The sequence below is a fragment of the Dermacentor andersoni genome, chromosome 6 (assembly GCF_023375885.2).
Source record: "Dermacentor andersoni chromosome 6, qqDerAnde1_hic_scaffold, whole genome shotgun sequence".
Lineage (NCBI taxonomy): Eukaryota > Metazoa > Arthropoda > Arachnida > Ixodida > Ixodidae > Dermacentor > Dermacentor andersoni.
Genome location: NC_092819.1, coordinates 59398679 through 59423008, shown reverse-complemented (window position 1 = coordinate 59423008; position 24330 = coordinate 59398679).

Here is a 24330-nt window from a genome sequence, read left to right as displayed (position 1 = left end):
TGTACCCAAATTCCGCCCTTTAAATGCGACCTGTTTAGAAATATAGGACAGCCTACAAATCTAGTTGAGTGGGAGTTACAATCCAAGCGGCTATGCTCGTCAAACCATGAAGAGCCTGCAAGGTTAACTTACCGAACGCGTCATGGCGGTGCTTAATTGGGAAGTCGATGTGGAACCCTTAATCCTCGATACTCCCGACACCGGCTATAAAGAAAAAGAAAAAAAATCTGCAGATCCAACGCACATCTAGGAATTTGTGCGAAGCCGGTAATAGAATGCTAGAAGCATGCCCATTTAATGCCTCCGTCTTTCGTACAGTGGAAACTGATGCGCGCTTATCCTCCCTCGCACGCCCGTGCCAAGGTCGATCCATATTGACCCTTTTCGGGGAGTAATTTGTTCTAGAGAATCCTGATTCAATTCATCAGCAGAAAGTATGACTAGCTTGGAATGCGTATTTAGCCTCGCCTTTCAAACAAGCACCGCATAAGTTTCTCACGCAGTTTGGACATAGCTTAATTAGCTTCCAAAGCACGTTTGCTTATTCTCTGAAGCTGTGGCCAACTTTTCGTATCATGCGCCCAGTCACCGTCTGCCATATCTCCCGAAACAGAGGTTTGCTAAGCCGCACCGGCGTGATACATACCTATTGTAAACGCGGAGGCAGTTGAGGCAAGCAATGGACGCGTCACCACATGATCAAACATGGCAGCGCCCATGGGACAATATAGGCCACCCATCTTGGAGCAGGTAGCGTGCCAAAAGCCTATTGGAAACATCCGGTTGTGCCGCGCTAATCGACTTCAGCGGGTGTTACATTCTTGTAACGTAAGAAGGCGAAAGCCTGCTGCACATTTGGTTATGCATGAAGTTATACAATCAGGGCTAGATTTCTCGCAAGACTTAACGGGCTGCAATGGGAAGTACTCGTGTGGCATTAAGCTGGCCTCCTCACATAAGGCCCAGCGGCACGCGCTTCTTCCGCAGTGGCGTACTTGTGCACTTGTCTTCGAGAACCGCAAGAGGCTGCACGCTACTCCATCCATCGCTGGCCGCCGACGCTCCGACTGTGACGTAAATGCGCAGAATGCGTGCGCCCTCTTTTCTGCGCAACAACACCTGGCGCGACAGCATTTACTAAACCTAAAATTCGGCAACCACTTCAGACTGCTTACATGTGGGAATGCGAAAGCGTTATGTCGTTCGTAGACCTCGGAACGACATCAACGGGCTCGTTTTTTTAGCGGCCCGCTGATACTTTTTACGTATCATATAATTGTACATGAAATAAGAAGTACTCTTAATTAAACGAAACATGCTTCTGTGTAATAATAAAGCTAAAACAGCTTTTTATGTGCTGTTTTAATAAAAAATTAATCATTGTGACAGACGGAACGGTGCTTGCCTGGCTCTCCGAGAATGATGCCAATCCGAAGGCACAATATACCGGCATTCCCATGCATACCACAGCACAGCAGCACCAGATTTTCCTCTAGGTAATATAGTGAGAAACTCTATGCCTTTAGTAAGCCAGAACCGTGGGGAAGCGTGCTGACCTCGCACCCCGAAAGCTCTGGTTCGATTCCCACCCAGACCGATATGTACCAAGCTTTCTCTACAAATCCATTATTTGACTTTGTTAGCAGAAACATGCCTGAGAAATGTGACATCAATCGTAGAATTTTCGGCGTGTTTTTATTCTTTGGGGCATCGCCCCATCTTCAGGCCAAAGCCTTTCTGGGCTCATGTGTTTGTGTCAGCAGACCTGACCGCCGGAGTGTCCGCCGAAGCGTCATCATGCCATATGAAGACAGATTAAAGTCATTAAAGAATGAAAAATGACTGACAGTGACAGTTAGTGAATGATAACGTTATAATAGAGATTAGTAGAGGTTAATGAAGACTGGTAACGACTGATAATGACTACTATAACCACTACTATTGACTACTAATGACTCCGAAATGACCAATATGTCTAGTGACAGCTTGTAATGACCACAATTGATTATAAATGACTAAAGATGCTTACTAGTTAGCAGTAATGACTAATAATGAATGAAATGACTTGTAATGACTATGAAATCACCCATATGTCTAACGACAAGTTGTAACGACTACAATTGATTTTAAATGACTAAAAATGCTTAGTAATGACCAGTAATGACTAACAATGACTGAAATAACTTGTAATGAATACTGATCACTATGATATGACCAACATGTCTAAAGGCGGCTTGTAATGACCACAATTGATTACAAACGACTAAGAATGTTCAATACGGAGCAGTAATGACTAAACATGACTGAAATGACTTGTAATGACTAGTAATGACTTTGTCTAACGACAACTAAATTGTCTAACAATGAATTTGTCTAACGACAACTTGTAACCGCCACAATTAATTCATTACAAAGGACTAAAAATACTTAGTAAGGACTAATAATGACTGAAATGGCTTTCACCGTTCACCTCTTGAGAGATAGGAGACCCTGTAATTTTTTTCGTCACGGTGCAGTTTCGCCAAAGGCACCGCCAACATACGCCCGTATGGCTTTCGCCTTGAAAGCGTGTCTAGGTGAGATGGGGATAATCACTGCCATAAAACGCACCTGTGTGTAAAAATGTTTGAAAATGTTTAAGCTGAATACTGCTTCATAAAGTAACAATTTCAGAAAATTTTGGCGTGCTAAATATAAATGTACGTGTTTCTTTTTTCATCTTACAATACAAAAATTTCCTGTTGGTGACCCCTACAGAGTAGTGCTTTTGGCACAAAATTAACACAGTCTGTGCAAGCCTCTGCACACCTTTTCTCACTGTTATGTCGTGTGGAATGACACTGATCAGTTGAGCGTGACGTTGTGGCTCACGTTCTATTTTTTTTTTTTTTCATTTCTTTGCGTGTTTGTGCAAGACGGTCCGTGCTCTCCACTTCAAATTTGGCTGGAGCTAGCGCGCAAACAGTTATTGGGAAAGGAAGCTGCGACTCAAGAGACTGTGCGTTGTCCTGCATCTTGACGCGGCTGCATCCGTCATGCCGTGTCCCGACGCGACGATGAAAGTGGAACGCCAATCGCAGAAACGCCATGAATTTTTAACGCGATAGTGTTAAGGGCCCCGTGTCGCAAATACATACGATGTCGAACGTCCCATGGCGAAAAACCTTTCCGAACCACAACCACGCAGACCCTCCGCGTGGCGCAGATATTACTGAACTAATCGAACTCCTCAAAGCAAAACACGTCAACTAAATCGTCAAGTACGAACTAAACACAAGCTACAGACGTGATAGTGTCGGTGTTTAATTTGAATATATACTAGAAAGCATAATTCTGTTACGCAGAAACTCAAACATAAACCCCTTTCCCGAGCGGCGCGGCCCGCTCGGTTCCTTGCAAGAACATCATCGCTCTCACCTTCACGGAACCGCAAGAAAGCTACGGTTGCCAGGAAGAGTTACAAGCACTCAGGGGACTTTCAAATCTAACGCGATTCACTCATAAACGCGAAGCTTAAGCGACTCCCAAGTTTTGTTTGTTTCATCTTCGGAACAAGCTCTGATCGCAGTACTCGTGTACTGTACCAAAGTTCTTGTACCCAAATTCCACCCTTGTAAAGGCGCCCTGTCTGGAAATAGAAAAGGACAACCTACAAATCTAGTTGAGTGGACGTTACAATCCAAGCGGGTATACACGTCAAACCAAGAAGAGCCTGCGAGGTTAACTTACCGAACGCGTCGTGACGGTGCTTAATTGGGAAGTCGGTGTAGAACCCTTAGTCCTCGATACTCCCGACACCGGCTATAAAGAAAAAGAAAAAAAAATCTGCAGATCGAACGCACATCTCGGAATTTGTGCGAAGCGGGTAATCAAATGCTAGAAGTTTGCCCATTTAATGCCTCCGTCTTTCGCACAGTGGAAACTGACGCGCGCTTATCCTCCCTCGCACGCCAGTGCCAATGTGGATCTATATTGACCCCTTTCGCGAAGAATTTGTTCTAGAGAATCCCGATTCAATTCATGAGCGGAAAGCTTGACTAGCTTGGAATACATATTTGGCCTCGCTTTTAAAACAGGCACAATATACGCATCTCGCGCCGTTTGGACATAGCTTAATCAGCTTCCAAAGCGCTTTTGCTTCTTCTCTGAAGCTGTGGCCAAAGTTTCGTGTCATGCACCCAGTCACCGTCTACGATATCACCCGAAAGAGAGGTTTGCTAAGCCGCACCGGAGTGATACCCACCCATTGTAAACACGGAGGCGGCGGAGGCAACCAATGGACGCGTGACCACATGATCAAGCATGGCAGCGCCCACACGACCGCTGCGAAAAGGGTCAATATAGGCCGCCAATCTTGGAACAGGTAGCGTGCCAAAAGCCTATTCCAAGGAACATAGTGGTTGTCGTGACAGCCACGTGATAGGACATGTCGTGCCGCGGTAATAAACTGCGGGAGGTTTTACTTTCTTGTAACATAAGAAGCCGAAAGCCTGCTGCACATTTGGTTATGCGTTAAGTTATACAATCCGGGTTAGACCTGTCGTGGGACTTCACGGGCCGCAATGGGAAGTACACGTGTGGCATTAAGTTGGCCTCCTCACTAAGGCCCAGTGGCACGCGCTTCACCCGCAGGGGCGTACTTGTGACCTCGCCTTCGGGAACCGCAAGAGTCTGCACGCTGCTCCATCCATCGCTCGCCGCCGGCAACCGGCGCCGCCGACGCTCCGGCTGTGACGTAAATGCGCAGAACGCGTGCTCCCTCTTTTCTGCGCAACAACACCTGGTGCGACAGAAGTTACTGAACTTAAAATTCGGCAACCACTTAAGAGGAAGCTTTAGCTCGGGCCCAACTCGGGCGCGGCCTATTCAAATAGATGTAAAATGCACAAACGCTTTTGTGAAATAACTTTTGGACCAATTTTGATGCGTTTTGTTGCATTCAAGAGAGGAAGTTAAATTCTAGTGTCTGTTGGAAGTGGAATTTCGATTTCTGTCCTGAATTTTGTTAAATATATCTTCAAAAATTTGGAAGCTTCGAAAAAATAGAAGCACGAAGTTTATAAAGTAATAGCTCTGCATCAACAATAGATATCGCGGTTCTCTAAACGGCATTCACTAGATTATTGAAAGTGGAAAAATTTGATATGTCATTTTATATTTTACGTGAGTTTGTTACGTTGTGTACAATGGTTCCTCAGAAGCTGTTTTTCCATAATACGTAATTTTTCGAGATCAATGTGTAACCTATCAATTTTGTCCGCTTTATACGTCCTATTATATGCAATTCACGGAATTGTATTATCATTTTTGTTGCTTAGTTACAGAGTTGTAAACTTCATAGTTTCGTTTTCTGAAAGGTTTCGATGTTTGCCAATATTGAATAATATGTTCACAACCTAAATAAATAATTCGAAGCCAACAATCACTAGATATTGTTTTTTTTTTTTTTTTAATGCAAAAACCTCGTCGAATTTGATGCAGTGGTTGCCGAGGAAAACGGATTCTCCTTTGACATGTATTTAGATAGGAGCTCCCGAGCTAAAGCTTCCTCTTAAGACTGGGGAGGTATTCTGTAAGAGTCCACTTAGTGGACTGACCATTTCGGCCGTTCCTGATTGGCTATGGCCGCTCGTATACTCGTCGCTCGTACAGCCGCATCCAATCAGCAGCGGCCGAAATGGACAGTCCACTACGTGGGCTTTTACAGAATGCCCCCCCTGCTTACGTGTGGGACTGCGAAAGCGTTATACCGTTTGTAGACCGCGAAGCGACATCAACGGGATCATTTTGCACAGTCATGACGTGGCGCCACCACCTCCTCGGCACCGTCACATGTGCCACCCAATGACGCATGCAGTAGTCAGCGAGATGACCGCGACGTGACGTGTGCAGTCAGGCACGCACTAGGCACACCTTTAGTAAGCCAGAACCGTGGGGAAGCGTGCTGGCCTCACACCGCGAAAGCCCTGGTTCGATTCCCACCCAGACCGAAATGTACCAAATTTTCTCTACAAATCCATTATTTGACTTTGTTAGCAGAAACATGCCTGAGAAATGTGACGCCAATCCTAGAATTTTTGGCATGTTTTTACTCTTTGCGGCATCGACCCATCTTAAGGCGAAAACCTTTCTGGGCTCGTTTGTTTGTGTGAGCAGACCTGACCGCCGGAGTGCCCGCCGAAGCGTCATCACACCATATGAAGACAGATTGAAGACAGATTAAAGAATGAAAAATGATTGACAGCGACAATTAGTGAATGATAACCTTATAAGAAAGATTGGTAGAGGTTAATAATGACTGGTAATTACTAATAATGACTACTACCGCTTTGTAATGACTACTAATGACTCTGAAATGACCAATATGTCTAAATACTGCTTGTAATGACCACAATTGCTTACAAATGCCTAAAAGTCGTTACTAGTGAGCACTAATGACTGATAATGACTGAAATGACTTGTAATGACTATGAAATGACCAATATGTCTAACAACAATTTGTAAGGCTACAATTGATTAGAAATGACTAAAATGCTTAGTAATGACCAGTAATGACTAATAATGACTGAAATGATTGGTAATGACTACTAATGACTACGAAATGACCAATATGTCTAAGGACGAATTGCAACGACTACAATTGATTAGAATTGTCTAAAATGCTTAGTATTAAATGTAATGACCACTAATGACTAATAATAAATGAAATTGCTTGTATTGACCTACTGATGACTGTGATATGACCAAAATGTCTAACGATGGCTTGTAATGACCAAAATTGATTACAAATAACTAAAGATGCCTGTATCGAGAAGTAGCGAATAATCATGACTGAAATGATTTGTTATGACTAGTAATGACTATGAAATGACCAATTTGTCTAACGACAACTTGTAAAGGCTACAATTCATTATAAAGGACTAAAAATACTTAGTAATGACCAGTAATGACTAATAATGACTGAAGTGGCTTGCACCGTTCAGCTCTTGAGTGACCTTAAGAGGCCCTGTAATTTTCTCGTCACGGCGCAGTTTCGCCAAAGGCACCGCCAACATGAACACCTAATGTTTGGCCTTAAAAGCGTGTATAGGTAAGGTGGGGACAATCACTGCCATAAAACACGCCTGTGTGTAAAAAATATTTGAAAATGTTTAAGCAGCATACTGCCCCATAAAGTAAGAATTCACTTTCAAAAAATTCTGGTTTGCAAAACACAAATGTACGTGTTTTTTTTTTCATTTTGCAATACAAAAATTTATTCTTCGTGACCCCTACAGACTTGTGCTTCTGGCACAAAATTTTACCAGTCTGTGCAAGCCTCTGTACAGCTTTTGTCACTTGTAGGTCGTATAGAATGGCACTGACCAATTGAGCGTGGCGTTGTAGTTCAGATTCTCTTTTTTTTTTCATTTCTTTGAGTGTTTGCTCAAGGCGCTGCGTGCTCTTCACTTCAAATTTCGCTGGAGCTAGCGCAGAGCAGTTATTGTCAAAGGAAGATGTGACTTCAGAGTCTGTGCGTTGTCCTGCATCTTGACGCTGTTGCATCCGTCATGCCGTGTCCCGACGCGACGATGAAAGCTAAGCGCCTATCGAGGAAAGGCCTTGCAGTTTTAACGCGATAACGTTAAGGGCCCTGTGTCGCAAAAAAAGAAATACGATGTTGGGCGTCCCATGGCGATAAATCATTCCGAACCACAACCACGCAGACCCTCCGCGTGGCGCAGAGGCCTTACTGAACTAATTGAACTTCTCCAAGTAACATATGTCAGAAGAAATCGTAAAGCGCGGCCCAAAGACAACATACAGACGTGATAACGTCGGCGTTTGATTTGAAAATACCAGAAAGCATAATTCTGTTACGCAGAAAGTCAAACACAAACGCCTTTCCTAAGCGGCGCGGTGCTCTCCGTTCGTTGCAACAACACGATCGCACTCGGCTCCGCGCATCCTCAAGAAAGCTGTGGTTGCCGGGAGGTGTGACAAGCAGTCAGAGCTCTTTGAAATTTATCGCGTTCCACTCTTAAAGGCTGAAGCTAAGTGCCCTCCAAATTTGTTTGTTGGCTTTTCGTAACACCAGCTCTGAGCCCAGTACTCATTTTCTGTATCCAAGTTCTTGCACTCAAACTCCACCCTAGTAAAGACGATCTGTTTAGAAATGTGAAAGGTCAACCTACAAATCTAGTTCAGTAGGAGTTACAATCCAAGCGGCTATACTCGTCAAACCAAGAAGAGACTGCGAGGTTAATTTACCGAACGCGTCGTGGCGGTGCTTGACCGGAAAGTCGATGGGGAACCCTTCGTACAACGCGCGCGGTTACACCCAAAACCTAGAAGAGCTATGAGGTCTACTTACAGAAGGCGCCGAGACGGTGCTTAATTCTGAAGTTACATTGGAGCTTGTCGCGCTCGATAACGTAGAGGTCTGAAAAAAAAAAAAAACCACACTAGAATTACAAATGCTCCGTCCAGCGCTCGGCACATCGCCTTACATTCACTTGACCGCAAAGACACTGGCAGGAACAGTTATTCGCCCGACAGCAGTGAACGCAAAATACTTTGCCCATACATTTCGTGGGCACTAGCAGGTCTAGACAACAGGGTACAGAAATATGCTCTCTGCACATTTCGCTGCACTCTTGTGGAATCTCCTTTCCATAATTTTGTTTGCGGCTCAAAAATAAAAGAACAGGACGTTTATTTTGGAATGCAGTAGTATATCATTTTATGACCGCTCGCCTGGCACTGGGCGGAATTGGCCACAGCCTATTACGCTGTACAGAAATGAAGTGCGTGAATTTGACTATAGCGTCGCCACCTGTTCTGCATTTTCGCGTCGTTCTCCTGAGTCCTGGCACGCCAAGGCTAGGCTTCCGTAAAAGCGGCCTATTTTGCATACCAGAAGTGTAATCTACAAATTTATATATGATAGCCTTTCGCTGCGGAACACGGGGTCCCAGGTTCGATTCAGGCAGCGGCGGCCCCTTTGTAATGGGGTAGAAACGCGAAAACCGCTCACGTGCTTAGATTTAGGTGCACGTTAAGGTATCCTGGGTGCTCAAAATTAATCCGGAGTCCCCCTACTACGGCTTCCCTCTGAATAAAATCGGCACGTAAACCTCCACGTACTATTGTATTTGAGTAAGGTACTTTGAATAGTTTCCCGACATGTTGCAACGCCCTGCGAGCGTTAATTTTTTTTTCTCTTCAAGGCCGCATGATTTCAAGTCCCTGATTCTATCCTCTATTCTTTTTTGCTTGTTATCAAACGTCGGTGTGCATTTTTCCTCCTATATTGTTGCTTCAGCGAGCATAGCAGCAAAACATACGTACTGGCTTGTCTAAACAGCATTGTGCTCTTCTTACAACAGCACAGATATAATCAAAGAACAGCAAACGAATTGTGTACACTTTTCACTTCGGCTGCGCTGTGTCTTTCTTCTTCCCTTAAGCGACAGCTCTCCATAAATTTAAATTCAACACAAGAACAGTTTTTTTGCTAAATGCTCGCTTGCAATGGCATTTAGAACATTTGACGTCACTGAAGAAAACATTTTGAGATGCATAACCTCGAACAGATATTGTAAAATGCGTACCGGCCTGCTCTTTTGTCTAGCGTCCTTGGGATAATTCTCCCCCGGCGACAGAAATTTCTGGAAAAAGAAGGCACAGAAACAGTGCCTTACTAGCCAGGCCCATAGCCAAGAGGGTGGGTACACACTGGGCAAGAGACGTTTAGAGTATTGGTGGAAAAAGAAAAGTGAAGAGACATTACAAGCTTACGTCACAACACAAAGATAGAGGTCGTAGTAAAAAAAAGAAGAGCGAGAGAAGATAGAGGGAGATAAAGGAAAATGTCATACGTCAATATACGCACTAAAACCTCATTCTCTCAATCAGTCTGGGCGACCACTTGTAGCCAACCCGTTTCAAAAGGCGTGTCAATGTAAATCGTCCTCATGATCGGCCTTACGGCTAATGCGGATGCCAGAGCCATCGAATAGAGGTAGAACAGCATCCCCCGGGTGATGACCATGGACACGTAGGCGATGATGAACGCTGCACAGCGGCCACAGAAGGATGAGAGAGAAAAAAGAAATTAGCATATTTAGACACAGCCTTTGCTGGAAGACAGAGCTGTTTGGCTTAAATGGCTGCAACGGAGCGTGTGGGCGGGCAGGTAGTATTTTATATTGGCGCGACTGAAGCAAAAGAAACCGACAAACACAGGCGCTGATGTTACAAACTGAAGGTTTATTCCCAATTGTACAAATACGTATGCACAAATTCACGAGCAAATGACCCCTAATCGCTGTTAACACATGTGAGCTACAATGAAACCACAAAGCCGTTACAATTTACGACTTATCTGCTTGTGGGCGTCTGTGTTCGTGCTTCGTTTATTTCTGTGCAGTATGGTAGCGTCCTAATTGGCGTCAAACATTCCTACGCTAAAGGGGAAAATCCAGAACGAGAGGCACTCGAGACGCTACGCTCGACCTTGAATGACTCTCTTAATGTTCGGAAAATCAGCTTGAACAACGTAATCCGCAAGAACCTTCGTCAAAGTGACAAAAAAAAGGTCTCTTCAAGTGAACGAAACCCGTAAGGTGTAGATTAATGGAAGAGAAGCTTGGCGCGTACCGCTAACGCCAACTTGTTCTTTTTTTTTGAGCGCAGCTCTTTGCCGCTCGTTCCTGCGTTTCGTGCCGCCGTCGTACCTCGCCGTAACCAAGGGCATCATCCGCACGCTGCTCTAGCTGCGCGCTCCTGCTGCCATCTCTCGCGCGCGGCGCGAGTCTTGCTCTGCCCTTGTCCTCCAAAGCCGAATCACGCGTTCTCGCCTATCCTCTCCCCTCGCCGTCCCTGCTCCCGCTGTCGCGGCACTGCCGAGGTGCCGGCGGCGAACGCTCCTTACCGCCTCGCGTGTGAACCATGGCTCTCCGCTCCTCAGTGTTCGCGTCGCGTGGCTGTACGGCTCTCAGCCGTGTTTCTCGCTTCCCCGTTTCCCTTCCCTTCCTCAGTGGCATTTATCGCCTCTGGCAGTAATTGTGCCTGGTTGGCCTTCTCCCGCCTCCACTCTTGCCCTATACATCTCCTTACCTGGCGCAGTGCCGTTGCGGTGACTCGAAAGAGAGTTGTAGCGTTTCGTCCCCTTACATCTACTTCCCACCCCAACCTTGTGCGGCCACATTGCGGTCTGTCTGAGAGTGAATGAGTGTGTGACCTCTACTCAATACGCCTGTTCTCCACCCGTCTCCTCATCCCACCTCAGAAGGAACACTAAATGATAACTGCTAATTTCCCCTCCCCCCTCTGCGCGGCGGTGACCCGCTATAAGATGGCGCGATGGCGCGTCGCCTGAGCGCCGGCTCGATAGCGGCGGATCGCGGTGTGTGCTACCCAATCTGAAACGTAGAACCGCCTCCGTTCGGCACTGCGGGATCTGTATGCGGTTGCCCGTTGTTGAAATAAGGCAGCAGCTGCGCTCCAAGACCGCATTACCAAGAATCATAATCGTCGGCCAATTTCTTTCAAAATTCTAGTTGAGCAGTCAAATGCCCATTAATAAGACCTCGTGCACCTAATTGCTATATGCCTGTGGTTATACAGCTCAATTACTTTAGAGCCTTTCTAAAAGAAGCAGCAAGAAATATTTTTTCGAACTTGTAGAGACTCTACCCCGAGCTTCTAACACGTCATTAAATATGGACACTGAGCGAGCATTGAAATTCTGTGAAGCACTCAGCTGACATTTTTTAGTTTGTCGCTAAAGTTGATCCCCAAATGCCAGACCTTACATCGTCAACATTATCGCGATGTCGTGGCGCAGAGCGAAATTTGCTGACGTCGCCGTGTACCAACAGGGCTAGGTACGACGACGTTGTTAATAATAAAAAAATTAACGTGAGGCCTGTGCGCATTTTATTTTTCCTTCTTCTCCGGCTGCGCTAGGGTGTTACCGTTGCAGCGGTCTAAGGAAAAGACCAATCCAATATGTCGTCACATGACGCACCCACCGTCTGCGAACCGAAACCAAATCTAGCTAGTAGCAACAAGTATACTAAATTACTATAGCAAACCACTATAGCAAGTTTTCTAGGGCGCTCTGACGCTTGCCAGTGTGTTTTCAAAGATTTACAGGGTTTGTACCTTCGATCGCTCAAGGAAAAAAAGATAGAAAATTCAAGTAAAATTATACCGTGCCGGTACTCCTTTACAGGTTGAGCATCTTTTTACGACATAACCAACAAGCCCGACTTCACACTCCCGACTTACAACGATTGATCCGAAAGGATCAATCGTTATAGGAAGAGCAGGACGCGAGAAGAAGTAACTTATTCTATAGCGCAAAAAGACGAAGTGCACTGTGTTTCCTGCCGCCATTTTTTTAGCTGCTCATTTTAACGTGAACTTGAGCGGCTCCTTTTTCGTGAAACTGGTGTCTTTCGTATTAGTAGGCCGCAAGCCAGGTAACTGCACTGCATCCCGTAATGTGTGCACGTCCGTCCCACTCTCGGACAACGAGAAGCGATGTCTCTTTGAGAAAGCACTGCCTGTACTTCCGCGTATACTGAATGTAATGAACATACCTCGCTACACGACTCTCCTACATTTGGGGTGTCATAGGCTTTGTCACGAAATAAAATTAGTTTTTATTTTGCCACCGTTTGCAACAAACTTATGGTAGGACTGCAGATAAAAGCTGCAATTATGCAGCTGCACCAGCCCACAGCCGCTAATTAAATATATTTTGACATCAGCGTCGTGTAGCGCACACAGTAACCACAAGGTCAGCTCAAAAAAGCAGCCAAAGAAGAAAAGAAAAACAGCATGAACACACAAAAGCAAGATCAAAACTGCAAGTATACCATTTCATATGAGAATATGAAATGGCATATTATCTGCTGGATGTTCGTCTGAAATGCGTACACATCTAGAGAGCGAGCGCTCATCCGGTCTTTGATCGTCTCCTCGTCTCCTTGTTGCGCCTCTGACATTCATTTTTTCTAGCCGCAAGTGTTAAAATGCCGTAGTAAGATCTTAGTTTGTTTTTATTTTTTTGCGGGAAATAGATATGTCGCGAAAAACAAACCCGAAGTACTACTATTTATGCGAATGAATCTGAATAGCAAACACGCACCAAATTTCTCAACCCCCTAGATATTCGCAGGCACGACGTTTTCACTTACCCCACTCGTTCCCTCTTGGACTGTAGACTGAAAGGAACAGGCACATCGTTGACAAATTAGTCGTACCCTGCAGCTGTACGTCACTGACTTCGTCTGGCACCTGCCGCTGTTGAAGTGGATAGCTCATTTATGTGACTATTTGAGCGAGGAATTAGAACATTTTCATGAAAACTAAATTTAAAATGAAATGTGAGAGAGAAACTACAGAAAGAAAGAACAAGAGAATGCATAAACACATGAACAAGTTAATAAATATATTTACCCCTTATGAAGCCAAGTAGGCTCAGGTTGACAGGTTTGTTTCCGGTGTAGGCCTTCTATGCACACCGCAGAAACAGTCCTTCCTTTGCTTTTTTTTATATTTATGCATTGTCAGCAGCATATCAGCAGTACAAGCACACACGCATTATATATATATATATATATATATATATATATATATATATATATATATATATATATATATATATATATATTGCAATGGGGGGTGTTCGCCTAGCAGAAGGGTAACTAGATATAGGTTGTAGCGCTAGGCGTAAACAGGTCGGCGCTATATCGCAACGGGGAAGCAAGCACTTCTCGTCGTCTTCTCTTGCACCAGCACACCAGCACCATGCCCACTGCCCAGTGCCTTCAGTACAATCACTCCCCACCGAAAGAGTAGCCATCCTGGCGACTTAAGGGCAGGAGAACACAGGGGGGTCATGGCACTGCTTGAGCCGGGAGACGTGGACAATTTCCTGGCCCCGACGACGCTGGTCGGAAGGCGTTTCGAGTGGCTCGATGAGGTAGTTGACCGCGGATGTTTGTTTCAGTACCCGATAAGGACCGTGGTACTTGGAGAGCAGCTTGGAGGAAAGGCCTGGAGGAGTAGAGGGCACCCACAACCAGACCAGCGAGCCAGGCGCAAAGCACGGAGCCGTAGTGGATGAATCGTGGCGAAGCTTTTGGCGCCACTGGTCCTGGGATGTGAACGAACGAGCGAGCTGGCGACATTCTTCGGCGTAAGCAGCCGCTCTAGAAACAGTCGTACACTCCGAAGCATCTGGCCGGTAAGGTAGAATCGTGTCCATAGTGCATGAAGGTTCGTGTCCGTAAAGGAGAAAGAAAGGGGAGAACCCAGTGGTGCTTTGCGTGGCTGTATTGTAAGCGTAGGTGACGAAAGGTAGAATGCGATCCCAATTCGAGTGGTCAGATGAAGCATACATGGCCATCATGTCACCAAGGGTGCGGTTGAAACGTTCGGTCATCCCATTAGTTTGAGGATGATATGCTGTGGTAGTGCGGTGAATGATGCGACACTCCTTTAGCAATGCTGAAAGGACGTCAGAGAGGAAAACGCGACCGCGGTCGCTCAGTAATTCTCGAGGTGCTCCATGGCGTAAAATCAGATTTTGAAGAATAAAACTGGCGACGTCTTTTGCTGTGGCAGATGCTAGGGCTGAAGTTTCAGCGTACCGCGTGAGGTGGTCGATAGCAACAATAACCCAGCGGTTGCCGCTTGGAGTGTTGGGAAGCGGACCGTATAGGTCAATGCCGACGCGGTCGAACGCGCGCGCGGGGCATGATAAAGGTTGCAAGGGGCCGGCGGCATGTTGAGGTGGCGTCTTGCGTCGTTGGCATATGTGGCATGACCGGACATACTGGCGAACGAAACGGTACATACCGCGCCAGTAGTACCGAAGCTGCAGGCGAGAGTATGTCTTTAATACACCAGCGTGGCCGCATTGTGGGTCGTCGTGGAACGTGGCGCAGATGTCGGAGCGGAGGTGTCGGGGTATAACAAGCAACCACTTACGGCCGCTGGAATTGTAGTTGCGGCGGTACAGCAGGTTATCCCGAATGATGAAGTGCGTGGCTTGGCGACGAAGCGTCCGAGAGATCGGTGCTGGCGACTGGCTGGACAGGAAGTCAATAAGCGAAGAGATCCATGGGTCTTTGCGCTGCTCTGATGGCATGTCGGAAATGTTGAGGGCGAAGGCACCGCAGGTAGAAATAGACGAGTGGACAGGGCCAGAGGGCAGGGGTGACCGGGATAGAGCGTCTGCGTCTGAATGCTTTCGGCCTGAGCGATAAACAACGCGGATGTCGTACTCTTGTAGGCGCAATGCCCAACGGGCAAGCCGACCAGTTGGATCTTTTAGTGAAGATAACCAGCATAGGGCATGATGGTCGGTCACGATGTCAAATGGACGCCCGTACACATAAGGACGAAATTTGCCGATAGCCCAAATGATGGCCAGACATTCCTTCTCAGTAACTGAGTAGTTCGCCTCGGCTTTGGTAAGGGTGCGGCTGGCATATGCGACGACGTACTCTTCGAAGCCATCCTTGCGTTGTGCAAGAACAGCGCCGAGCCCGACACCACTAGCGTCCGTATGGATCTCAGTTGGAGCAGAGGGATCGAAGTGTCGCAGTACTGGAGGCGAGGTGAGAACGCGTCGTAGTTCTTGGAATGCGTCGTCGCACGCCGAGGACCAGGCTGATAGGTCAGAACGGCCGGTGAGAAGCTGCGTCAAGGGGGCAATGACAGAGGCAAAGTTACGGACAAAGCGTCGGAAATAGGAGCACAGGCCGATGAAGCTGCGAAGCTCTTTTATGGTGGTTGGTTTAGGGAACTCGGATACGGCGCTAAGTTTTGTGGGGTCCGGAAGGATACCGTCTTTTGAAACTACATGGCCGAGAATAGTAAGTGTGCGAGCGCCGAAGTGGCATTTCTTCAAATTTAGTTGCAGTCCTGCAGTGGAGAGGCACGCAAGCACCTGCTCGAGGCGGTTGAGGTGCGACGCAAAGTCCGTGGAAAAAACCACAATATCATCTAAATAACAGAGGCACGTTTTCCACTTCAGCCCTCGAAGAATGGTGTCCATCATTCGCTCGAAAGTGGCAGGCGCGTTGCAGAGGCCGAACGGCATGACGGTGAATTCATATAGCCCATCAGGCGTTACGAAGGCTGTCTTTTGACGATCGGCCTCTGCCATTGGCACTTGCCAGTACCCGGAGCGCAAATCGAGCGACGAAAAGAATTCCGCTCCCTGCAGACAGTCCAAGGCATCGTCGATGCGCGGCAGAGGATAGACATCTTTGCGCGTTATTCGGTTAAGGCGGCGATAGTCGACGCAGAACCGAATGGAGCCATCTTTTTTTTTAACGAGGACAACCGGAGATGCCCAGGGACTGTTAGAGGGCTGGATGATGCCACGCTCCAGCATGTCGTCAACGTGCTGGTCGATGATACGGCGTTCAGCAGCCGACACACGATAGGGACGCTGGCGCAATGGTGTTTGCTGACCGGTGTCGATACGGTGAACGACTGCGGACGCTCTACCCAAGGATGGTTGGTCAATGTCAAATGAGGAACGAAAACGTTGGAGGAGTTTGATGGTTTCTGTTTGCTGCGCAGGTGTGAGTTCTGCGTCGACGGCGCGAGCGAAGACGTCTACAGGGGCATCAGTCGCGGCAGGATTAGTGACGGAACAAATCGGAAGTGATGCCGTGTCGCCAAACATGGTGGCCGGGAGAACGCTATCGAAAGCTTCAGCGGTACCCAGGCACTCGCCGCGGAGTAGGGATGATGGGCAGGCGGACGGATTGCACACGTAAAGGGCAGCAGAACCGTCGCAAAAAGTGACGACAGCAAACGGAAGGAGAAAGTTCCGGCGGCGCGCACAAGTGGCCGACGGTGTAAACAAAACAGATGAGTTCGCAGCAGAGTTACATGACACAGGAACCAAAGCGGCGGAGAAAGGTGCGATATCGATGTCAGAGGCGGCAACAACTTTAGGAGAAGAATGGTCGTCATGGTCGCAGCACGGCACGGATAACGTAAGTTCGGCACGAGCGCAGTCGATAAGAGCTTGATTGACAGATAAGAAATTCCATCCAAGAATAACGTCGTGTGAGGAACGAGGTAGGACGACAAATTCTATAACATACATAACGCTTTGAATGACAACCCGGGCTGTGCACGACGCTGAAGGCTGAATGCGATGCGAGGTTGCCGTACGCAGAGAAAGAGAGGTAAGGGGAATGGTCACTTTGTTCAAATTGCGGCAAAGCTTCTCACTAATAATAGAAACGGCGGCTCCGGTGTCGATAAGTGCGTGTACGGTGACGCCGTCTACGGACAGTTCAATTTCGTTCACCGGGTTAGAATGAGGCCTTGAAATGTTCGACGTAAACGCAGTTCTTGCCTCTGGAACTGCGACTGTTAGTTTTCCTCACGGGCTGGGCTGGGTCGGCGAACCATCGGGGAAATGGATCGGCGACGTGGGGAAGGTGACCGGCGTGCATCGAAAGGGAGGCGACTGTAAGATGAGTCCGGAGGAAGGCTAGATGGGTCCTGACGCGGAAGTCGAGCAGGCCTGTAGCTTGAGGCGCCCCCACTGTCAGGTAAACGGGGGCTGCGACGGCGGCAGAATCGTGCTACGTGGCCCGGAAAATGGCAGAAATAGCATATTGGCCGGTTGTCAGATGTACGCCACGGGTTGACGACAGGGGCTCCAGAGGCCGAGTAAGGGACGACCATCGGGCGTGAAGGTGGCGGCGGCACATGAAAGGTGCCAGTGGCCCGGTAGGCATCAGGAGCCGGAGGAGCGTAAGGCCGGGCAACAACGTCAGCGTAAGTGAGCGGTCCAGCTGCAGGCTGTGGAGGAGGGGCAGATGGCAGCGCCGCGGCAACTTGGGTCTGAATGACGTGGCGAAGCGAGGGAGCCAAGGTTGTCGACGGCTCGGGTGTGCTGTTCGCCAGAGAGAGTTGGCGTGCCACTTCCTGACGGATGAACTGCTTTATCTCCGGCATTAAGGCAGAGATATCGGCAGCGTCGCGGCCGAAATCCAACGGAGATAGATCCGTGGTGTCCTGCTGAGCAGCGCGCGTTGATGCACGCTGCTTGCGCAGCTCGTCGTAGTGCTGACAGAGCTGTACGACCTCGGCAATCGTCCGCGGACTCTTCGCGACGAGCATCTGGAAGGCGTGGTCATCGATGCCTTTCATGACGTGCTTAATCTTGTCAGCTTCGTCCATAGATGAGTTGACGCGCTTGCATAGCGAGAGCACGTCTTCAATATAACTAGTGAAGGTCTCCTCCTGGCGTTGAACTCGACCACGCAAGCGCTGCTCAGCGCGAAGCCGGCGAACGGCGGGACGGCCGAAGACCTCTGCCAAAGTTGCCGTGAAAGCCGACCAGGTGGTAAAATCGGCTTCATGATTGCGGAACCATAGGTTTGCCACGTCAGTCAAGTAAAAGATGACATTTGTGAGCTTGGCGCGGTCGTCCCACTTATTATAGGCGCTTACACGGTCATATTCGGCGAGCCAGTCTTCCACGTCGTGGTCGTCTGTGCCGCTAAATATAGCCGGATCGCGCTGCCGGATGACGCCAGAACAGACGATGGCGGGGGGCACGGGAGCAGCAGCCTGGGACGGTCCCGGTTCATCCATTGCAACAGCTGGTGGTAGCGTTCGGCTGCGGAGTTCCAGGATGTCGAAGAGAAACCCAGCAGCTCCACCAAATGCAATGGGGGTGTTCGCCTAGCAGAAGGGTAACTAGATATAGGTTGTAGCGCTAGGCGTAAACAGGTCGGCGCTATATCGCAACGGGGAAGCAAGCACTTCTCGTCGTCTTCTCTTGCACCAGCACATCAGCACCATGCCCACTGCCCAGTGCCTTCAGTACAATATATATATATATATATATATATATATATATATATATATATATATATATATATTGCCGCGCCTGTACTCCGAAGAGGTATGCATGAGTGTTTTTAACAAGGCGCAATGAAAAAGTCGCGGTTGCGTTCAGTATTACAAAAGGCGACCTGTCGCTGCGCCTCCTGAAGAGTGCTCTTGGGCCACCCCCAAACCGGCCCGAACACCCAAACTCGAAGCTCCACCTCTCGTAACGACTCCAGTGCACCATTTTTGTCAGCGCCTGCTCGGCCTGAGCCGGACTTCCCTCCCGTCACGACTCCCACCAGTACGGCTGGATCATGGCGTTTCTCTCTCCTTCACAGACGGCGACTATCCTTTCCCCAGATGACTCTTGAACACCCTCGCGTCCCCGCAATCTTCCACGGCGATGCTATTGTGGATGTCGAGGCATGGCTTGATCAGTACGAACGCGTCGCTCTGGTAGACCGCTCGAAGGAACAAGAAAACTCGCCGAATTTATTTCGCGCTAGAAAACAGCGCTTGTTCATGGTACGCGAACAGGGAAGTCAGCTTCCAAACGTGGGGCAATTTTCGTCGTCAGCTCCTCATACATTCTCGCGCTCGGACCGGCAAGATTATCCGCAACAACTTATTGACGCTCAGGTAACCCAACGAAACAGTCACAATGTGTGTGGAAGGTGTGGCCCATCTTTTTCGCCGAGCTGACCCCGATATAACCGAGGCAAAGAAAGTGCGTCATCGTATGCGGGGAGTTAAGGAAGCGCTGCTTGCTGGCCTTGTACGAAACCCGCCAACAATGGCCGACCAACTCGTCAAGGAAGCGACTGTCACCGAGCGGGCACTTCAGCAACGTTGCCGCCACATCGACCGCCGCTCAACAACACGCCAATAAGCTCCGCTGCTGAGATTTTTTACCACGCTTCTTTACGGGACATGATTCAAGACATCCTGCGTGAAGAGCTGCGAGCCCTCGGCCTTCCTCCTATGGAGTCGCCGGTTGTTTCTGTTGCCGAAGTCGTCTCCCTTCACCACCGGTAGCGCGATTTAAGCTACGGCCCGTTCCCGCACCTTGGTGGCAACAGGGGTCTGTGAGACGACCTCCAGTACCGACTTGTGGCGCGCGGCCGACCGTCGACCACTCTGCTTTCACTGCGGCGAACCCGGCCACATTGCCGTTACTACTACCCCCATCCAGATGCTAGAGCCGGCTCTTTTCGCCTGCTGCTTCTCTGCACTTCGACAACCGTCGCACGCCGAGCAGTGATCAGCTGTCCCCCAGCCACAAGCAGCTTCACCACGTCGTCGCTGGCAGTCCCCATAACTTGTGCGCTACGCTTGCCCAAACCGCCAAAGTTTCACCACTGACGTCGGCAGGGGTGGTCGATCGCCCGGTCCGCGCCGAGTAAACTAACGGCAGTGACTTCCGGGAGAGGATTGCCCAGTATGGAGACGCCAAAAATAACCCCACGTTCCCCACGAAGACGATATGTCGACGACGAACACTAACGCCGACGAAGACGATATGACGACGACGAATACTCACGCTGATGACATTGCCCGTGCCAATGTCAGCATTCTGGTGGAAGGACATCACGGCACCGCATTTGTTGACACTGGCGCAGACTTCATTATGCGGCAAGAGCTGGACGACAACACTACGAAAATGAAGACGCTGTGGACAAGGCCCCACATAAGAAGTGACCAGCTAATGACACCGACGGAAACATGCACCACCCGAATCCACATAGGCAATTCCAGCTTTGTTGCCACTTTCGTCATTGTCCCTGACTGCTGCAAAAACCCCATCTTGGAGATCGATTTTCTCCGAGATCACGGTGCAGTCAAACATTCCGGAACGTGTGGTGACGTTTTCTGCCAGCCCATATACTGACACCATGAATGGCGGGCAGCATGAGTGTTTGCGAATCGCCGACGATGTGACTATTCAGCCGCGATCCTGCCGCCTTGTATCTGATCTGCATTATGCAAGAAGCCCTACCACGGGGATGTGATCACGGAGCAAATCGTTGCACTATTGCTCAAGCAAGGCGTTTCCATGGACCCAAGGCGTTTCCATGGACCCATAGACCCATCTGGCCATCTGGCGCGCTGGAGTCTTGGGCTTAAGGAGTTCGGCATGACCGTAACTTACAAATCAGGGAAGAGGCACATCGACGCCGACTGGATCTCGCGGTCACCCGTCGAGTGCGCAGGTACCGATGACGTTGACGGAGACACTGCATTTTGGGCGTCGCCGACACCGTCCCCATTACACAGGAGCTGCGCCACGACCCAGAGCTGCTCCTACTCATTAATTTCTTGGAAGGCAGAAGACGTTCCACGACTCTATGCCACGAGACAGCCGCCATTTTGCCTCGGGAACGATGTCCTCTATAAGAACTTTTCTGCCAGAGACATCACGTACCTGCTTGTCGCCAGTATGCCGACTGCCCACAGATGGCGCTACTGCGTCGCAATATGGTGGCGCCCATGAAAAAAACGGTCTATACGTACGCACTAAAGAAAGCCTTGAGGGCTGTATTGGATATCGAAACATCCTTTTTTGGAGCCCTTACTATAACTGATTTTTTTTTTTTTTTGAGAATGGGTGTACTCGTTAGCAAAGCATGGAAACGTGCAAACGTGTTACGTATGAAACATATTGGCGGCGAGGAGTTACGGAGTCGCCATCTATCGGAAGCGCCTCGCTGCCGTAGTATGAGGGATCACGTGGCGCGCTCCTCATAGGTTTTGCTGTCAGCGCTCACTGAAAACACCACGCGCGAGCTCTCCCGGACATTTCTGTACGTACTTTCGAAACGAGAGAAGTTTCTTAGTGTCTAAATAATAATCTTAGGCAAACTGAAAGCACAGAATCGTTTACAGACGCTATCTCTTTACCGAATGCGTACAGTGAACGCCACTGCGCGAGGTCGCCGCGATGGAGTCTCCCGAACCGGCTTCTTGTGTGAAAGGTATAGGTAAACGCCGAGAGCAAACTATGTGAAATATGTTCTTATAGTGTTTGTATAACTAAATGGAGCGTAATAGAACGAAGCCTCAATGCAGCGATCGCGCAGATTCGCAGCGACCGACTGCGCGTCTGCATGCTTGTCCGCGCACTGTTTCGCTTTCTCCGCGCGCGCGTTTTCTCACCGTGCCATGAGCTTTAGGCCGCAGAATATGAGCATTTGACAGTATACAAGCAACCATTGTTGCGTGGGCGCTATCAGAGCTGTTCAAAAATAATTTCATTGTAGAGACTCCCACGCCTACGGGGACTGTAATGTGCCGTCGCGACGATCCAATCTTTTTTTCTTCTAAATTCTTTGACCTTTCAATATTATTTCTCGAGTTGCGTCGCACTGTACGTTTATCGCTGTTCTCAGCGTGCAATTTCCCGCTGCTCCTTTTTTTGTAATCCAGTGCATTAATTCATAACACAAACATGACCATATGCCATGCTTTCTTTAAATGTGCTTCTTACCGCTGCCTTTCCACTCCACTGAACTTCCCAGTATCTATATATAGCATCGACAAGTTCATAGACCAAACCGTCATGACACTAGTCGGGCAGCGGACTCGGGCGAGCGTCTCAGTGCGCGTTTTCCGAACATCACAGACCCGGCGCCGTAGCAGAAATCTTCCTCGCGTCTGTGCTTGCTGCATACCCGAGTTGTAGCCGATGGCTGTTTGCCAGTTTTATGTGTCGCGAGCCGAGCTTCACGCAGCTTCTTGTCCTGTGGCTACGTATGAATAAGGCTGACACCGGCCTCCGTTACGTGCGTCTGGCCCTGCGGCACCGAGCAGTAGCCTACCATGTTGCGCGCCTTCAAAGGCAGCCACTACCTATTGTAGTGCTTTGAAGCGTTGTAAAGGAGACACTCGAAGCGGGAAAATTTTGCCACGAAATGAAGACCGCATCCTACGAGGGAACTTAAACTCGTTTTCAGCTCGCTTCGGCGCGCCCGAAGCAGCCGACGCGGCCGCTATGTCCACGTGATCCCTCCTAGCACGTCACGCCGACGGTGGCGCCAGCTTTTCCAGTGGTGGAGCTCGAGGCCAATATCTCACGGATGATGAGGTTGCTCTGGCTATTCCGTCCTTTCGCGGCTTCTTCTTTTTCTTCGCTTTATCTTTTTTAATGAGCATCTCGAAAAGAACTTCAGGATCACTTGATAAAATAGTAATAGCATAAAAGTCATAGAGTAAAATATATCAGCCTAAAAAGGAACGTAGTCTGCATTTAGACAAGACGCCCAATAAGGTAAAGGGCGCAATTAAAAAAAATCGCCCATTCATACGAGTGCATTAGTTCAAGAGGGTGAAGTTATAGACACAAGTAAACCATCCTTAAGGGTGCAATTAGTGTGTATCGTCCGACAAACGAAGACAACAGAAGAGACAAATACGCACGTCAGCGCTACGTGTGTATTTGTCTCCACTTTTTGTACTCAATTTTTCGTGCGCCATACGTATTTGGAACCCGACTGAACGTTCAGCTGCTCCAAGATAAATTGTACGGGCCACGTTGATCGGCATACTTCTGTCGAATCTTGGTCACGCTCCCGGCTCGGAGGTATGACAAAGTATGAGCGCTATGGGCTGGTGATCCGAATTTATATGGAACGTGGAATGTGGTGACACGAATTTGTATGATAAATGTGTTCCGGGCGCTCAGTTTTGACCAACCGAACGTAAACCGCACGGTGATGGCGCTCTAGATACAGGAGCATCATTTTGAATTATTGCGCAATTTTTAACAATCGCCTGGCGCAGATAGCATAATTCTCATCTTTGAAGTTGATTATTCGAAGAGCAGGATGCTACTACCGCGAGAAATCGAAACACACATTCAAATAATTTTTAAGAATTCGATAACTAGATTCTAACCAATGAATTTACGGCGCATATTGCAAGTTACGAACTGTAGCCGGTGAGCCTGTAACACATATCCACTTGAAATTAATTTCGAGGATGACACCAGTCTCAAGATAATATTTCCCAAAGTGTGGAACGATACACGAGGGCGTATTTCTTTCTGCTTCAATGCAGGAAAGCCTATTCCTGCTTCAATGCAGAAAAGAGCGTATTGTTAAAAGAGTTAGTGGAACAGCGGTGCATTCTTGGGGAAAGTTTGATGGCGCATATCTCCAAATTGGCGTCATTCTGGAAATTTATAACTAGTGGATAGGCCTTGCAAACTCACGGGCTGCAATTCGTAAATTTCAATAGGTGTCGTAAAGCAATTAAGTCAAAATGTGATTAGTGGTTTTCTTAATTAGTTGAGTATGCGTTTAGATTTCTCGTGCAAGTAATGTTCGCCTCTCAGAACAATCCAGTGCAAGGTCTGTAATCAAGTTATCTGCAACAGGCTATTCTTAAAAATTCTATGAAACTTAAAATTGACCACCCTGTACATAGAGCGCTCGAAAGCGAGCGGTCGAACGTGCCATAAGA